This window comes from Hirundo rustica, chromosome 2 (assembly GCF_015227805.2).
Source record: "Hirundo rustica isolate bHirRus1 chromosome 2, bHirRus1.pri.v3, whole genome shotgun sequence".
Lineage (NCBI taxonomy): Eukaryota > Metazoa > Chordata > Aves > Passeriformes > Hirundinidae > Hirundo > Hirundo rustica.
In genome coordinates this window covers 73431180-73450878 of record NC_053451.1, presented here as the reverse complement: position 1 = coordinate 73450878, position 19699 = coordinate 73431180, and positions in this window count along the sequence as shown.

Genomic DNA, 19699 nt, shown 5'->3' with positions numbered 1-19699 from the left:
TTATTTCATGTGCTATACAAATGAATAAAAAGCTTTGCCTCCTTTTTTTTTTTTTTTTTTTTTTTTTTCCCCCGTTCCTTTCTCTCTAGGACTAAATGCATTGCATTCCATTAAAACTTGAGAAAGTTGGATATTATGATGCTGAATTCTGGCACAAGCCAGGTTAGACTAAATAAGTCAATTTTAGATCTTCAGAGGAAAAGAGAATAACTATTCACTGTGTGCAGGGGAGGTTTGAGACAAAAAAGAAAGGGATATAGGAATGTTTCCTTCTTAGAACATTGAAAGGGAAGAAAAAAATAGGAAAGAAAAAAGAAAATAAAGGGAAAAAATGAAAGAAGGAATGGGAGAATAAGGAATATAAGCAAAGAAGTAATGTGAATATACTCTTCATATTGACAAATGTACTCAGACTAAACATGTAAAAAGAATATAATTAAATTTAATCTTTTCATGGAAAAGTTTATTAAACCTTAAGGGTTCACTAGGCACAAAAAAAAAAAAAAAAAAAAGGAAAAAGGCAAGCTGATGCTTAACATAAAAAGATTAAATAAACATAGCTTAAAAAAACCTGTTGCAAGTTATCAATAAGCCTAGAGAACAAACTAATTTTTTCATCATTTAGGTGATGTCTATCCCTTTTGGAATTCTAGTTGAAGGAAAAAAAGTCCATGATACAATTTCAGATTGTCTTCATAAGACTTGCTGAGGGCTATCGGGCTTAAAATAAGGCTCAATAAGTGATAAAACCAAACAACTGCTTTGCAAGTCTCCTTTACTGTGTGCTGTTTCAAGGACTTGATGCCACGGTCCAGCATACACTCAGAGTTACGTGTCTGTTGAAGAATTTTTGCTTTTTTGCGACTACCCACTTATGGCCAAAAGATATCCTAGTACAGGATTAAATCCACTGTTCTAAGCAGGGCTTGCAATAAATGCAGCAGGACTTTATTCATTTCTTAGGTAGATTTATTTTCTGTTCACACACCAAAAAACAAAAACAAAAACAAAAACAAAAACAAAAACAAAAACAAAAACAAAAAAACAACACAACCAAAAAAAACCACCCACCTATAATACTTGGATTGGAAACACCTGGAAATCTATTTGCGTGCAAAATTCTAAAACTTTTGGAGTTAGGAAATATTTTGCTGAATGCCTTCTTTGTTGTTTACTAAAGCTCTTTTTAACTATAATATTTCAATTTCTTTATTATAGCAAACTGAACACAATATTTCTATTTAAAAAAGAGGCAATCACAAGCATTTTTTAAATCTTCAGTGATCTTATCACATACTAGGAAAGCATTTGCAAGTATAGACATTCTGCTCTCCTAAAAATGTACTATATATCATCTATAAATAACGTCATTAAAATTTCAATACTGGACAAAAAAAATATGGAACAATTTAAAAATTATAGCCTCTAATTCTATTACTTTTGTTTATCTATTTGCTTAAATCAGTGCAATTTCACACTGAGATATAACATCTATATATTGAGGTAGGATACACAGTTTTCATATTAATGTTTTAAAATATTACTAAAAATGACTTTTTTTGGTTTTTAAGTGCTTTTTCATGTTTCTTGTCTATTTAGAAATTAAACATGCCTCAGAATACATTCTGGTTTTAATATGATTCTCTTAATTCTTTTCACAGCAGCGTCTCCCAACTTGTGAAATTAGCTTCATAAATGGAAATAACTGATAAATATCTGAGTGGAAGTGAATTTGAGTTTAGCTACATGAAAGTATTAAAAATCATTTGAAAGAATGAGCAATTTTAAATTCTAGCTGGATTATTCACAACATGTTTATAGCAATGCTAGATGACAAAGATAAACTCAGCAGTCTTAGGCATGCACCAGTGAGACTTGTACACACTATTTTTGCATAATTCAGGACCGTCAAAATGTAAATGAGAATCTTACTAAGTTATAGGGATCAAACTTTCAAATTTACTTATATATATATATACACATATGGATATTCTTGTGTATGTGTGTATGTGTGTATATCTATATATACTTCATGAAAAAAATTTTAAAAAACTTTTAAAAATTCTGATATTTACTTAATGTACATCAAGCCTTAAACAATGTGGAGTCTTTCCTTCACATGACTACATAAAATCTGAAATAGGTTTGGACATACAGTAGCGGTACTTACCTAGTAGTTTTAGCTGAAAGGTCTACATGGTGTTTTATAGTACTTGAGATTTTCTTACCTGTCCAGACTGAGTGTCTCTGCACATCTCTGGCAGAAAATAATATTCAGACTTAACTTGTTAGATGAATCAGATATAAGAGCTAGGGATGTTATCTCTCTGGACTTCCATAAGGTCATTGACATGGTCCCCCAGAAACCTCCTCATCTCTGAACTGGAGAGACATAGATTTGATGAGTGGATTGTTAAGTGGACAAGGTCGTATCCAGGGAGGAAGTAGTAGTCAATGTTTCAATGTCCAGATGGAGATCAGTTAACAAGAGGTGTCTGTCCCTCAGGGATCTGTACCGAGATTGGCCCTGTTTGTTAAATACACTAAATACTGTATAGGCATAAACACATGGAGACCAATGAAGGTGCAACACTTGCATCTGATTGGTGTACTCCAGTCAAAACTAATAGCAATACACCTAAGACTAGTCAAAGGAAATTAAAAGTACTTCAATGGCTGTCTTAACAGAGAAGCTTGGCAAAAAAAAAAAAAAAAAAAAAAAAAAAATCCACTAACTTCATACTTTCTTTCTTACCACTTATGCGCGGAAGAGAGCCTCCAGACAAGGGTGCTCATCTGGGACCCTTCTCTGTCCATCCTGACACTTTCCAGTGTCAACCTTTTCCCTTTTCCTTTTTTTCTTTCTTTCCTCATCCCTCCTTTCATATGTCTCCCTCTTCTCCCTTTATCTCTCCTTTTTTATTCCCAAGAGCATCTTTAATAGTTTCACCACTAGAATCACATGTATGCCTCTAGATATCTACTCCACTAATGAAACTTAATGTGCGTAAAAAATTCTTAAGATCCTTTCTTTAGCAACATACATTACTTGCAAGCACTTACTACCTTTTCAAAGCTCATCATCCTGTATTTTCCAGCAGATTAAAAAAAAAAAAAAAAAAAAAAAAAAAAAAAAAAATGTGGTTTTACATTCTGCATTGCGTTAAAATAATCAAAAGATGATTAAAGGTCTTTGAGGACCTTGGCAGAAAAAATACCTTTCTGGTATAAGATACCAAATTAGAATGCTAAAAGAAATCTAAACATGTGAATGTTATTATAACCTTTCCCATAAAGAGAGCAAATATTTTCTCAGCATTCTTCCAAAGAGTGAGTAGTCTTATTCATTTTTCATATCTGATAATTTCTTTGATAGCAGAAATATGCAACAATATGGCTGCACATTATCTGCCCTCAATATTCACTGAGAAATAAGAAAGTCACCGTAGTGCAGCTGTCTCTCTTTATCTGTACCATGTTTATAAAGGAAAGTTAAACTTTACTAATTTGTTCTGAATTTAATAACTTAGGTAATTTTGCATTATTGCTTTGAAACTACTCCATTTAACTTTATCAAATTTCATCTCTCATAATGATTTTTTTTTTTTTTTTTTGTCAAATTCACCTATGCTGATTTCCTCCCTTTATATCAGCCAGGAATGTTGTTTTAATGATTTGACATCTTCACTAGTAGTCATTTAAGTTGTTTACAAGTGCAGAAAATAATATACCTTTCAGACCTACACCCATGCACTGTGTTGCAGTAGAATTCAGATAGAGGGCAGCTGTGAAAAACTTATAGAAAATGGCCATAAAGAAAAAACAAATTTAACAGAATCCAAAGAGTATAAATGAAAAAAAAAATTAAAAACTGAGCATATCTAAATAGCTTTTAATTGATTATGCATTCAAATGACTGCTGTATTTAGCAAACAATTCATATTTACTTACATAATAGTGCCTTTAATATTTACTACTGTCTTTGCTTCGTATTTCCTCCCTGCTACTGGCCCTTTCTTTTTCTCAAGGTGACCATTTTTATTATTAGCTTATCTAGAGAAGAAAATCAGCTCTAAAATTTCTTAGCTTTATTAGTTTTACTCAATATTTCAGGAGACAGGTAATTTCTGAGACCTGACGCCTCAGCTGAAGCTTATTCAAAAATTTTAAGTTTTCACCTGGATTGATCTATTAATACATTCATCTAGATTTGTGTTGCTTGATTGGTTGAAACCTTTTGAGGTTTTTTAAGGACATACGCTTTTCTCTTCAAGAAAAAAACTTACTGTTTGAACAATTCAAGCTTTGTGTGTGTGACTGTGTGTGTGATAGAATTGTGATTTTCAAACATTTTATTTTGTTACTGCCATTACTTGATTTTCTCAATGTCAAGCCTTTTCATGCTAGACAAATCAGAGTGATTTATACAGTATTCTTCTGTTAAGATCACGTTGAAGATATTCCATTGCCTGAAAAATAATCCAGTGTTTTCATGCATGTCACCTATAATTTTTTTTAGAAACGTTTCCATGTTTCAAGTTTTAATAGAGCTAACCACAACAATTTTCTCTCTTTTCCTGAAACCAATGCCTTTCCCCTTGACACAGAGCCTGATAAAAGATTGTGATAGAGGACCATGAGTTCTCACTATTCACACAAATATTTTTAATTCTATATTCATATTAATGAATCTCAGTGTGGATTTTTTCAGTGTTGACATCTGTATATGAACTACTTATCTCAGAATTCCTTTAGAGATAAACAACTTTAGTACACAAATGATCCAATCAGGTTACGATATTTATTCTATGATGGCAAAACTTGTACCCTAAATGGGTCTCACTCTCTGAAAGGAAAGATGCTGAACCATGTGTAGCAGAGTAGTTGAAGGAAGGCTCTCAGCCAGGCATGAGAAGTAGGACAAAATGATTACATGGATGATTATGATGAGAAGTATTTCCGGCACAGTGTCTATATATTGCCAATGCACTACTGCAATGGATTATAATATGCTCAGGTTGTGGTCCCTCCCAATGTGACATGAGCTTCAGTGAGATGGCCCTGCTTTCTAAACTTCTCAAAGAAGCCTAGGTGTGGCTTGGTCCACTTAGATTAGGTCTACAGTTTATGTCTAAAGTATTACAATATCAGCAGGTTCTGCTAGAAACATACAGATGCCTTGCAGAACTCAAAATTAGAAAGCAGCAGTGTGGCAGCTTTATGATTTTGTCTCTGTATTTCACTGTATCTTGGAGCTTTTTTACTCATCCACACAAGCATGAGTCTCTGGACTGTCTAGGATATATATCCTACAGCAGTCTCTGCTGAGGTGTGGCATCCAGCCAGAAGCTGCCTGCAACCTTCAAAGGCCGGGTTGCTCAGTTGGCTGAGTTTTCGGCAACACTTAATTCACTTTTGGAGGGATGAGTACCAAAATCCATCACAAATCTCTCATCTCCCCCATCTCTGGAACACATTAATTATTCCAGCACCCAGATCGTTCCATCTACAACACCCACCTGGTGTTCTTGTCTTAGGGTAAATCAAATTGCCTATCAGAAATGACTGAAAGGGACAGGGTCTGTGTTTGTGTGTGCGTGTGTGTGTTCAGAATGAACATGAAGATCTATGTTTCATCACCTTCACATCTTTCTGGACTTCGATGTAAACGCATAAGGTTTGTCTAATTTTGCCACATAGTTTTCATCTGAGCATCTAAGAGATCCAGATAGAAACAACAGGTGCAGGATCCAGATACAAATATCAGGGTGCAGGACTTAAAGACACACAACACCTTCGAAAGTGTCACTCAGGAGTCAGGCTGAATATCTTATAGTATTGTAACATCATTAGACCTTTAAGAGTCAGCAGCTAAACTAAGCATATACATTTTGTCAGATAAATTCAGTTTCTAATGTGGAATTGAAAAGAGAATAGTAATTTAATTGCTGTGTTTAAAATTCTTTCCAGTTTTTTTTGGTTTGGTTTGTTTTTTTATTTTTTTTTATTTTTTTATTTTTTTCCCATCAAATCCCACAATTTACTCTTAATCCTTGTCTCCTGCATCTCCTCTATATGAAATTCTGTATTTCAGAAATTCATTTGATTGTTTAACTGTTTAAGTTCCACTCTGACTGAAGAAGGAGCTGGAACTTGGTTGAGTAGAGCGGAATTAAACTACGAAGTCCTACCTGAAATGGCATTTCTTCTGTTGCCTCCAGAAGCTGTCCCTGAAGGGATCAGATTTCGTAGAGGTTTGGTCTCATTCCTGCAAACCTCATGCATAAGTTTCCAAAGCCTTATGGCTCCTCAAAGAACATAACACATTTATGAATGGATAACTGAATTATGCTGTAGAAAATTCAGTTACTGAAGCTTAAAGAGTAACACAGCTGTCTAAATTATTTATTTTAGGATGCACTAAACAGCTGTTCAGGCCTTAGTGACAACATTTACATCTCACTTGGCTTAAAAGGAAGCCTAGACTAGGCTAGCTAGACTAGATCTAGCTCTGTGACAGACATATTTTGAGTCTGAATCTGGAGCAGAATCCTGCTTTTAAACAACAGACACACAAGAATTGTCACAGCTTTTCTTTTTTTCTTAATTTGTATAAAATCTTTGTAACTAGCCATTAATAATGTGCCACCTGAAACAAAACTTTACCATATTTCCATGATTTCTATATATTTTAAGGTACTTCTGCTTTTTGTTCTCTGTTTTGTGTCCTGTTTTTTTCACCCCGTCCTGTTGAATATTGTGTTTTCTGTATTTATTTTTAATGGCTATATAAACACAGAATCATGGGACAAAAGTCAGTGAATTAATATCAGCATAGCTGTGATAACAAAAAATCCTTTTTGTTCACAGAGTTATTGTTTAGTCATACTGTTTGAATTCTAGATCAATTTTTCAGGATCCCAAGACAAACCTTTTTCCCCATTAAAATTATAATAGGGCTGACCAAGTAATTGACAAAATTATGTATCTTGGAGATGTGAATAGAATAGACTGCATTTTTTTTTAAGACAGCACAGAATTAGTGTTCATAATTTCTTAAAGCAGAAGGATTTTTACATTTTTTTCCTTTATTCCTCTGACGGGATTTTCAAGATGTTATAGCAATACCTGAGAGACATTTTATCAATTTCTATAATTTAATATGATTTTTTTACCAGCACAGGAGATGCTTAATGTAATTTTATGACTTAACATCTCATATATTTGTATTGTGTTTTGTTTTGTTTTGTTTTTCTCTTCTTTGTAGTTGACCTTGCACATATACTGAGGACAAAATGATTGTCATTTGAAATAATCTGAAATGACCACAGGCTTTTAGACAGCTGACTTCAGAACACGAGTTGGGAACATAATGCTGCCATATCAAGCAAGGTAGGAGTTATTTTGCAGTCCACTGTGACACGCTAAATAAATTGTTTTGCAATGAAGTTATACATTGTGCTATGAATGTATATTAGAAGTTTCCTCCTTCTGCTCCCCCTTTTATTACACTAAAGAAATCTAGTTTTGTATGCATACACACATACACATTTGTTTATATATAAACTATATAGCATTTTAAACTTAGGGTTTGTTTTTTTTATTTTATCAGGAGTGAAACACATTGTATTCTGATACCCATTACATAAATCTCTTTTGTCATGTGACAGTGTTTTATTTAAACCACTAAAATTATGCACATAGAAAAAAAATCAAATGTGTTGTAAATTTTTTTGAGGCATAATATTAAAATTATCTCAATTTCATGTATTCAGACTAAAATTATGTCAGTTTTGTGAAAGTATTTGCCATCTAGTGTGGTAGCTCACCATGAGACTAGATGACCGCCAATGGCAAAAGAAAGAACCTGCTCTTTGTCCGGGGGGAAAATATTGCTCTATTCTCCAGTCCTGCCCTGCTTTGGCTGGAGATCTTCCCCAATCACTTCCCGGGCCAGAGAGAGCTCAGCCCTGCCCGTACCAGGGCTTTTTCCCCAGGGTCAGGGCCCAGAGGCAGGGACAAGACAGCATCCAGTCAGGGAGAAGGGGCAGTGGAAGAGTTAGGTTACAGATGAGTAAGGAAAAAACCATGAAACAGATTACAAATCTAATAAAACACAATGTAAACCAAATTAATGCATTACAACAATCTAGTAGCATAAATTCCCTTAGAATGGAAAAAAAAATATGGTTAGGGGAGTGACCATGGTCTTTTAAAATTGGATATCTTGGATTTAATCTCCAGCTTCCAGCATATCTGATAGACCAGGAAAGAGAAACATCCTACTTTGACAAGATTTTAAGCACAGGAGCTGGCAGGACAGACCAACATATCTAAATGCATATTTACCCCTCAAGCAACCTCCCTCCTAGACAATATTAGAGTTTCCAAGCTTACTTGGAAAGTGAGGTTGCCATTGAAGGTAAGTTACCAAGCTGACATTCACATGGCCATGCTCTAGTTTTCCATAATGTGTTATCTGGCATTACATTTAGTGCAAATTTAAATTATTTTGGTTTAGAGTTTCTATTTAATTTCTATTAGAATGTCAACTGTGAGGTCCACTTTTTTTTTTTTTTTTTTTTTTTTTTTAGTAACTCAAAAAATTTCCATAATGTGAAATTATGAAGAAACTGTTTACTGTGCTCTGTGTATTTCTTTTTAAAAAGTAAGGTATGAAAATTAATATGTTTATACAAGCAAATGTTAACAGGAAAAATATTAAAACATATAGTAAGAAATTCACTTTTCTTAAAATTATTTTAAAAGTTTAGAAGAATTTTCTTTTAAAATACATTTGTTTATTGAATCAGTAGAATAATGTGGCATTGCACAACACCCAGGTTTTAGTTATATTAATATGCAGTAAACCTAACAGGAAAAAGAACAACAACAAAAAACCCCTTTTAACTGTGAATTGTGCTGTTTCATTTACTAACTCTTCTTTATAATGAATGGAAAACCTCCTCCTATTAAGTCACTCTAATTTGAGTATTTTGTGAATAAAAGCTTTGTATTTTCAAGGATAAATTCTGCTGAATAGTACTGAATAATAGATCTGAGCTATAGATATTGAAAGATCTGGATTTTTCACTCATAAATTGTGCTGTCACTGTCCCTAATATATTTCATGGGCATATCTTAGTTTTAGGTGCTTAATAAATTATTTAAGTCTAATTTAATTTGTATTTAATTTGTATTTCAAAATGTTATGCAGGGTATTAAGAACATTACTTACTGCTAAACTTGGTTTTCCCCTAGTTTCTTTATTTATAACTGTACATCAAAGCTTATTATAAATTAATCCTGATAACATTTGTTGCATATGTTCTTGGAAAGGAAATTATAATTATAAAGTTTATAATAGGAGGTTTGCCCATACAATAGCTTTCATAAACTTAAGCAGATATTCAAAGCTATTTATACAAAATTAAACAAACAAACAAACAAACAACAACAACAACAAAAAAACCCAGAAACACAGACAAACCCCAAAACAACAGAAACAAAGACAAACTCAAAAACAAACAAAAAACCACCCAAACAACAAAGAAACCTAAAAAAACCCCACAAAAAACCCCTCTAGATCTTTTGCTTACATTAAAAAAAGGCAGAAATTCTGAAGCCAGTCATTATTTTTCTTGAGTAATAAAAAGATAACAAACAGTTTATTTTCCATCTTGTTTGAAGCGTACTGCTGTATAAGAAAGATTTCTGAAATCGTACTTAATTTTAAAAGCTTATAGCAATTCCTGTTTCTTTTGGATTTAAATTACATAATTCAAAACCTGTTATGAGATATCCACAGAATATCTGTGCCTTGAAGTCTCATATGGTGTTTCTGGAAAACTCCAATGTAATAAATTACTTTCTATGCATAAGATCTCTTCTGAAATGCATTTTGATGTTACTTTAAAAATATTACAAACATGATGAGATATCAGAATTTTAAATTGTGAAAGGCTGTGTAGTAAAATTTTCTCAAATAGCAAATAGCCATATGGCAATTCTAGAAAAATTCAATAAAATGTATGAGATTTAGAATTTATTAAAAAAAAAATATTATTATTATGAAAACTGTTTGAAAAAGTTATATTTATAACTTTATCTTTATAACTATATATTTGAAAAAGTTATATTTACTCCCTTTATATTTTTAACAACCTTCTTAATTTTCCATAACAGAAGGAATATTTTTACAAGCATCCTACACAGCTAATGTGGAGTGACGAAGAATTCTGCATAAAGATCCAATCCACCAAAGGTTTGATTTGCTCTCCTTTGATGTCTGAAAGAGACTTTATTTTTTAACCTCCCCCAAGTATCAAATTTTATTATTTGAAATAGATTCAATAAACTGTTTAAAATAGTTAATAAATGGGTTTATTTCTTGGAAAAGTACCTCAAAATTTTTTTTACTGCAGCAGTGCTTAGGAAAGTCCATAAATTGTATGCAAAGGACAGCCTGTTGATTTTTCTGATTAAGATTGTACTAGAAAATAACAATTTCACCTATATTATACATTTACTTCATTTTCATCAAAGTAAGGAAATCTAAGAAATGCACATGGGAAGCCAATTTCAGCACCCTCCAGAGAGTTTATGCTTCTGAAATAGAAAGAATTTTTTTAGTACTGCTATAGACAAAAGTGGAGTCATAAGTTTAGTCTCTAACATTACTATTTACTCAACTATATCTGATTCATATAAAGCCCTTATCAAAGACTTTGTGCCTGTAAAAGACCCTTGACTATTTCAGTTTAAAAAGCTGATGCTATCTACAAAATAAAACACATCTTGTCATTGGTGGCTGACCCTGACAGATGGCCTTGCTATGGTTCCCACTTTGGCTTTTATCTTCCAGATGTTGTGATGTTTCCATTGTTCAGCAAAACTTTTCACAGAATCACAGAATGTGCTGAGTTGAAAGGTACCCACAAAAATCACTGAGTCCATCTTCTGGCCTTGCACAGCACCATCCCCAAGAGTAACACCATGTGTCTAAAAGTATTGACCAAATACTTCTTGTACTCTGTCAGCTTGGGGCTGTGAACACTTTCCTGGGGAGACTGTTCCAGTCCCCAAACACCCTCCAGAAGAAAAACATGTTCTAATAGCCAAATTAAACCCCGCCCCTGACACAACTTCAGGCCACTCCATTGGGTCCTGTCACTGGTCACAACAGAGAAGAGATCCATGCCTGTCCCTCTTCTTCCCCCACAAGGAAGTTGTAGCTGCAATGAGGTCTCCCCTCAGCTTCCTCTTTTCCAGTCTGAACAGTGACCTCAGCCACTCCTCACAGAGCTTCCTCTCCAGACCCTTCAGTATCTTTGTTGCCCTCCTCTGGACACTCTCTAATCATTTTATATCTTATATTGTGGCACCCAAACCTGCCCCCAGCACTCAAGGTGAGGCCACCCCAGTGCAGAGCAGAGCGGGACAATCCCCTCCCTTGCCCAGCTGGCCATGCTGTGCCTGATGCACCCCAGGACTGGATCCGCCCTCCTGGTTGTAAGGGCACTGATAGCTCACACTCAGCATTCTGTCAGTGAGGATCTCCAGGTCCTTTTCCTCAGCACTATTTCCCACCTCTCATTCCCCAGTGTGTACATCCAGAGTTGCTCCATCCTGGGTGCAGAATCCAGCACAGCATTTATATTATCCCCATAGAAAGTTGTATACATATCCCAATTATCTTCTGAAACTAAAGCAGTCCAAATATATGTTAAGTATTTTAACAAAAATCACAGCAAACAGAACTAAAAACATAAACTGCAGTGTAACTGCAGAGTATCTATTCTACTGATATGGAACAGTAGTATATGAACTACATCTGTTCTGATATGTTGAGAACTAGGCTGACATGCTTCTAGTCAAATTTTAAACCCTGTTTAGTTATTACCAGAACCTAGGACTTTGGTCTTGTTACAACTGTATTTTCAGAAAGTTGGACTCCAAATCTTTAATTTAAATTTCTAATTAATTAGTGATCCTTATGTGCACTTACAAACTACTCAGAATTAATTGTTTTGCTGTTAAGAACAGGCTAAAGCACATATTTCTACATTTCTACATCTTCAAGGACTACAATTTTAAACTGAAACCTTGAGAGAAAAGTGAATGCAAAACAAAGGAGAAAGGAGAGAGTTGGGAAACTGTGCATATTGAAAAACACAGTAATTGCACTAACCTACTGAATGACCTTGTAAACTTGGTTTACTCTTTTGTAGTCAATTTTCTCCTTTAGAAAAATCATTAAAATATTTTCTTACCTTTTTGCTGAGATGTGAATATCATTCACTCCTAATTAAAAACAAACAAACAAAAACAACTAAATGAAGAACTTCTAAGAGGTCAAAGGCTATTAGACCCTAACCTTTCATGATCCTCAGTGTCTTGGTTTAAGGAATAAAGTTTTATATGAACATTTTAGATCAATCTTGTTTGAAAATAAAGCCACAACTCTTAAAAAAAATATTCCTTCTAATTATCACATAGGATGGTATGGTAAGAAGGTGATATAGTAACTAAAATAAAAAAAATATTGATACACAAGTGAAAAAACCCACAAAAAATAGAAAAGAGAACTCAGACATCTCTCATTTCAAGGTGATCCAAAATTTTTGAGATAATGTTTTGTGTGAAGTTTTCCTTAGATATTCCTCCCATAAATTCATGTAGCTTCAAAGCTATTAAGCTAACAGTATTAAAACATTGGAACACATGATGTTGTTGAATCCAGCACTTATGTACTACTGTGTAACTTCTAATCTAAAACATAAATCTACCTTGAATTAGAATTGATCATGGCACGTTTCAAGTATAATGAGCACAAGACTATACACCTATACTTCTGCTAAAATATTATTCACCCATGCTATCTACATTAAGAGATAGCCCAGTGAAGAATAATGGATATGGAATGTAAAACAGCCACTGCAGAGGATGTTACACTGTCGTATTTCAGGGATGCTCACTTCAGATTTTGGGTGCTGAAGGTCTATTTTTATTTGGAGTTCCCTGAAGACCCCTTCCTAGCAATCCTTCTAGCAATGCTTTTGTTTTATCTGAAATGAATCTGAATCAAGTACTCCAGGATCTGTGGGATGACATAAGGCATAGCTAGAGGGGAAAAATAGGGTTGTTTTGGAGAAACACACAGCTTATTCAAACTAAAATTGAAAATTTTGCCCCTAGATTATCCTCAGAGTAAAGGCTGTCACTTTTGACCTCTTCTCTTTATACTTTAAATTCCAAGCAGATTTTATCTTAGAATTCAACTGTTGTCTTAACAGCTTTTCTTTTACTGATGGCAAATTCCAACTGCTGATTTAACAAAAAATAGAAGTTTAAATATTCAGTTTAATAACATGCTTCTTTACACAAAGTAGAAGCCAAATAAATTGCACATAAAATGCCTACACTTTCAGAGATACAAATTGAGCTAACTGCTCTATCTAGAAGGGACTTTTCTTCATAATCCTTCGCAGTCAAAGCTGGGAAGCTTAAGGAAACAAATGTTTTTACATCACACTTGAAAATTACTTCTGTTAAGGAAACAAAGGTTTCTACATCACACTTGAAAATTACTTCTATTATAAATGCTTCTAATGCCACCTTCCTGTTCTGTCAGGTGTCAGACCTGCCAAAACATATTTGACATGCCATTCTACCACTTAGCCAGCACAGGACACTTTGTATCTGGACTACCTAAGTAGGAGTACATATGTATGTAGAACTACATAGGTAGTCATGGAAGATGAGGAATTCAAACACTAACTTTAAGGTGTCTTTTTTTTTTTTTTTTTTTTTTTTTAATGTGTATCTAACATGAATCTGTTTCCTGTATTAAACTGTAAACTAAACTGTGTCTTGGTTTGAAAAGACAGGTATCTGCTAGGGAGAGGCAGGCCTCTCTATGAATGGGGAATTCCAATCCCTTCCCTCCGTGTTATTGTAATTTGGAAAATTAAAAAAAAAAAAAAGCTTTTCAGTGAGAGCTATGAGGAAAGGAATAACAGTCCTTTACTAGTAAATATAACAGGACAAACAAACAACAATAGCAATAATAATAATAAAACAACAGAACCAAGAACCCCAAGGGGCTTTGTCTCACAAGTCCCGGGCAGTCTGATCTCTCGGGACCCCGAGAGCACTAAACCTAAACGGTGGAAACTCTGGCGCTGATGGCTGGAAATGGTGGGGTGTCCTCATCAGGCAGGGGGGTGTCCTGGCAGGTGAAGTGAGCAGTGCTGAAAGAAGCCGCAGCGGCTGGACCCGGGCTGACCCAAAATCCAGCAGGGCAGGTCAAAAGCTATGAACTCCTGGGCGCTCCAGCAGATGATAGAGTTCTCTGTTAACAGTGAAATCCACACAGCTATCCGTCGCCCGACCGTCCTCCCCGGAAAACCGAGAGCCGAAAAAACCACCACCCTCAGCTCCTGGGAGCCTTTCCCTCCTGCTAAACTAAGTGATCCACTTCTTTTGTATAGGTTAAGCACCCTTTAACTATCAGTATTTAGTCTCCTAGCAACTTATGGGGGGAAAAATTCCACAGGAAAACTTAACCCGCAACAAACTGTTAATTGATTGGTCAAGTAAATACTTTATAAACCAGCAGAATTTAATAATTGTGCATTTCCTTAACTTGTGAAATTGTACACACCATTGGGCTCTTAGCAACTACCATTACATGATGGTGAGTTTTTCTCTGGTTCCATAGATAAGGCTCAGTGTCAGTATAAGTAGGAAATGCAAGTTCACATTAAATACTACCTTTAATACAATATAGAAGTCATTTTACAACTCATTCATAAACAATATATATATTTTTAAATTCCATTACAAATTTCTTATACTTAGAAAACAGACTTAAATTAACATTTAGCAGAGTTAAGTTAACAGAATTAGCAGTAAAAAGTATACAAGTTTCATTTTTCTCAATTTTCTTCTTCAGACATTATCTGGTCTGGGGGTTACCTGTTGAGCTGCCTGATCAAAATAGATAAACATGATATTAATCCTATTTTTCCTGATTATAACTGAGCTTAACTTTTGCAGTCAGAGGAGTTGGGGTGCCCCACACCACCGTGGGGAAGGAGCACTGTGAGAAGATAGTCTGTGTGTCCCTAATGAAAGAGAACTGGAGTCCTCCGCTGGTATCAGTGGAAAATTATCAGAGAGAATGGACCAGATTATTTAACATTAGAAATAATACTCATTTGCCTTTCATAATCTTAGCAAAATTTCAGCAATTAAGACAATATTTTTAATGTGAACTTTTTAGAATATTTTTTATTGTGTTTTTTGTTTTTTTTTTTTTTTTTTTCCTTTACATTCGTTCTTTTGTTTATCAAAATGTATAATAATTTAGGGGGTAAATTTATAAGGACACAAAGAGAGGCTTACTTAGAAAATAATGGAACTTTCAGATAAGATGGATATAGACTCATGTATGGTCCTGCCAGCCTGTAGGCTTGGCTAACCTTACACCCCTTCTGAAAAGCAAAATTGAAGCTGTTTTGGTTTTTTTTTCCTAAAGAAAAATACATTTACTGTTTTCATTTACACTCAGTAGGGAGCTTATTTTGACTGATGACAAAATCTTGGTTTTCTGCTTACACAGAAAGTAGGTATAAAACACTGTATATTCTCCAATTCCAATTAAATTTAATGTGACAGTGAGAAAGTGTCAGCAAGAGAGCTCTAGAACTGCTGTAGGTTTGGGTTCTTTTCAAACTCTCCAGTAGCATGTCCAATTACTGGTCTAGTATCAATCATATCAACTGTGTCCCACATGGCCAACATTTAATTATAGGTAATGAGTGACAAGAGACCGATTTCACATAAAGAAATGTTCTATATAAATAACAGTTGAACCAAAACATGGAATGAAATAAAATTAATTGTGGGAGCTCAGTCTCTCTAGTAAAAAAAGACAATTATTCATGGGGTTCAAGGTTTCTGATGAAATCAGGTGGTAGTTCTAGTACTATATCAAATACTTGATAGCTGGTATAATGTTGTTATAATGTATTTGATTTTCTTTTCATAATGAACAAATGTACTTTTAGAAAACATTCCATGGACGGCCAATATATTTTACTTTCTTTTTTTCCTCTTGTATTTCTTTCAAGAGTTTAAAGTTTACCTTTTCTAGCTTTCTTCATGATGCACTATTTTGGACAAGTGTCTTGTGGCCTATTTTATAAATCTGTCATGACTGAAGGCACACTGAAGTCTGTTGCAGGGAGTTAATATGCTATAGATCTCTTTCAAAAAGGGCTACAGAGCATCTAAATATTATTTTACCTCTTGAACCACAAAATATTTTCCTATATACCTTCTAATAAACTAAAGACTTAGATTAAATAAACAAGCAAATACGCCCCCACCAAAAAGAAAAATCCAACCAAAACCAAAAAACACCCCCAATAATATATCCTAGAAATGAAGCAGGAAAGATAAAACGCAGGCGTTATCACTGGTCTCTGAAATTACTTGGATTTTTCAATATTTTATTTTCCAATAATTTTATCTATATTCAAATTAAAAAAACACATAAAAACCCCATAAAATATTTTAATTTAATTTAGGTTTTATATTTTAGCAATTAATAATAAGCAATTGCTAAATGACAGCTTCCTGAAAGTCTATTAGAATTGTTTAAAAATGGCTAAACAAAAATTAAGAATTTTTTTTAAAATTACTACATAAAATAATTTAAGTTCTTTAGACACCCAAAACCTCTAAGACATTGCAGTCATTCAGCTATTTTACAATTGAAATTCAATTGAATAAAAAACTTCATGAAACATAAAGGATTGACCTTAATTATAGACTGCTTGTAATCAATTCCATAGATGTATCTTTCAGATCATCATCACCCATCAGAGGGAGGAAAAATACTCAAATTTTCCTCTAGCATTTCTTGCAATTCTTTCCACTTGGTTTATTCCCCTACTCCGTGAAAAACCCATTCAGTGGGACTCCTTGCGTATAAATTTCATTAATCCTCTCTTTTGCTTCTAGCTTCATAACTGAATAATTAGTGTGCTATGAGGATGATATTTTACTTTATTTTTCCTATAGTGAAGGAATTATGAATTTTTTTTCAACCCAGATCTTTTCAAATTTTCTGCCCTTTACGTTTCATCCTTTTTGAGTTTTGCTGGAAAAATATACACACACACTTAAGAAAATTAGAGATCACTTTCATTGTAGATTTAAAAGACATGTAAGATGGAGTTGGCAAAAAAGGTTCTGGCTTTTTACTATGAATGGTGCTATCTTACTGCCCTACTGCATACAGAAATACTCATGTAGTTGCATTAGAATGATTACTTTTGGATTCAAAACAGCAACATGTTATAATTCATTTGCATAGTTCTAATATATTAAGTGCAACAGAGTTTTCTTTTTACCTGGATTTTTTTTTTAAATCATGAAAATTAAATGGTCAGAGTAATTGACTTTAAAATTATGTACCATGTGGTAAATCATGCATTGCATTTAGGAATAATGAAATATCCAAATACAGAATGGGGGAAAGCTCACTAGCCACTGCTTTGTAAAAAAGGATATCTGAGTTCCAGTTAGCACATATAAACAAATAAAATATTTGAAAAAAGGTCAGTAATAATGCTCTGACAGTTATATTGGCTTTTTGAAACATTTTTGTGATTGATGTGAGCATCAATCAGAGGTCAAAAATGGAGTTTGTTACCAAAGCTTTTACACAGGTTTTCTTTAGCTAAGACAGCTTAGCAAGCACCATAGTTGATGCCTTTTCCTTGTCAAGCTACCAGCAGAGAGCAGCTGCTGCTCTTAGGCTGTGAGTTCAGACCATGCTTTTCCAGTGTAGTGACTCTTTTCTATATTATTATGCATTTCAGAATTAGCTGCACCTTATTCTCATGTTTAAAACTTATGATACCTGTACCACAAAATTATTTTCATCATTGTTTGGAAAATTTAGCTAGATTCGTTGAATTAGAAACATTTTGGTCTCACAGCTTTTCATCTCTAGATATGTACAATTAATATACACAGAATTTTATCACAAACTTTGATTACAAATACGAAAACACTTTCAAAAGATATTTCAATTCTACAACATTTAAGCAAAAATGTTTTTCACCACAACATTGCCTAGATCTTTCTGATTAAAAATCTTTTCAGAAAAATGAGTTTACATGCAACCTTCCTCCAAGCTGAAGAGGGCTCAGAGACGAGTCTCTTCTTCCTAAAATAGTATAATAAATAAAAAATACAGCAGTTGCCACTGACCTCAGGAGACTGATTCTTGTTCTGAATTCACTGAGACAGAGGCATCCACTCTCTGGATTCATCCTTTCACTACATGTGCTTATGGTTTTCCATCTTCTGCCCTGAATGCCTGCTCATTACTCTTGAAGGTACAGTAATTTTCACTACTGGGTGTCTAGAACTTCTGGACAGACAAAAGTACTCTCTGCAGACACCTACTACCACCAGTTACAGTGTACTATCTGAACACTCACTTTCTTATTTAAGTTTCTCAAGCAGAAAACCTATTTTAAAGACATTTAAAAACTGGCCAAAGAAAGAAGCCGTGTGTGGTGGTGCATGTTTTATTTTGTTCTGTTTACTGCGTATTATATTGGATGTTGTAATAGTTTGTTCCAATGCACCAGCTCCCCCCACCCCCCGCCCCTCCCGGTTTTTCCCCAATGGTTTCCTCCCTACCTGTTATGTTATATAATACTTTGTTAGTTGTCAATCATCCCTTCCCTCACCTGTCCCTGTCAATCCCCCCCTCTCCCCTCTTGGGCACCCTGTCTGTCACTCTGGGGCCCTTCCCTGAGTTCTGCAAAGTTCCAGGGAGGGCGTCGAGTGATAGGCTAGGGCCTGGGAATCCTCCCACCCACCTCTTGTGATTTGTCCCCGGTTAAGAAGTTGACACCCTCTGTTACACCCCTCACTATCCTGATTGGCTGACCTGTTGTTGCCACCCCTTGGTCCTCCCCCGGTTAAAAGTTCGTGTTCGAGGCCTGATCGGGGCTCTCTCTTGAGTGGCTTGGTAAGGTGTGGAGCTCCTTGTCGGACTCCCCCTTAATAAATACTCAGTTATAACCCACTCAGAGAGTCGGCTCTTTTTCTGTTGCCGCCGTTGTCAAGAGTGCCATCAGGTCCACTCGCCGGTGCGGGGATCCAAGGCCCCACAGGGAGGAGGTCGCCTGCCCAGCCCTGCGACCCTGACCTAAGACATGTCAGCCGCAGTGAAAGATCTGAGCTAGCCTGTGGTCTGCGCCTTCCAGGCGTTTTGGGACACTGCAACAGCTGTGGTTACTGCGGTTTATATTTCCAGGCCATAAAATAAAATTCTGTGATTGGGAGCCTTTTTTTCCCCAATGATGCTAGAAAAATCCTAGCCTGAGTAGTCAGCATCAGTATGTATAAAAAGATCAGGAGCTCTTCTGAATACCGAAATATTTCAGTAAACGTATTACTAATATGCCATATAGTGAATATAAGCACACACAAAGACCTAGGTGCTTACATTACTTATATAAACACAGATGAAGCAGTTCAGTATTGATGTAACAAAATCAAATAGTCAGAAACAGAAAATAAAGGCTTTGGAATTTCTGCAACATTAGGTAGATTCAATTTAACAGGTTTCTTTTTGCTTATTGAAATAAACCAGCATGGAAAGTTA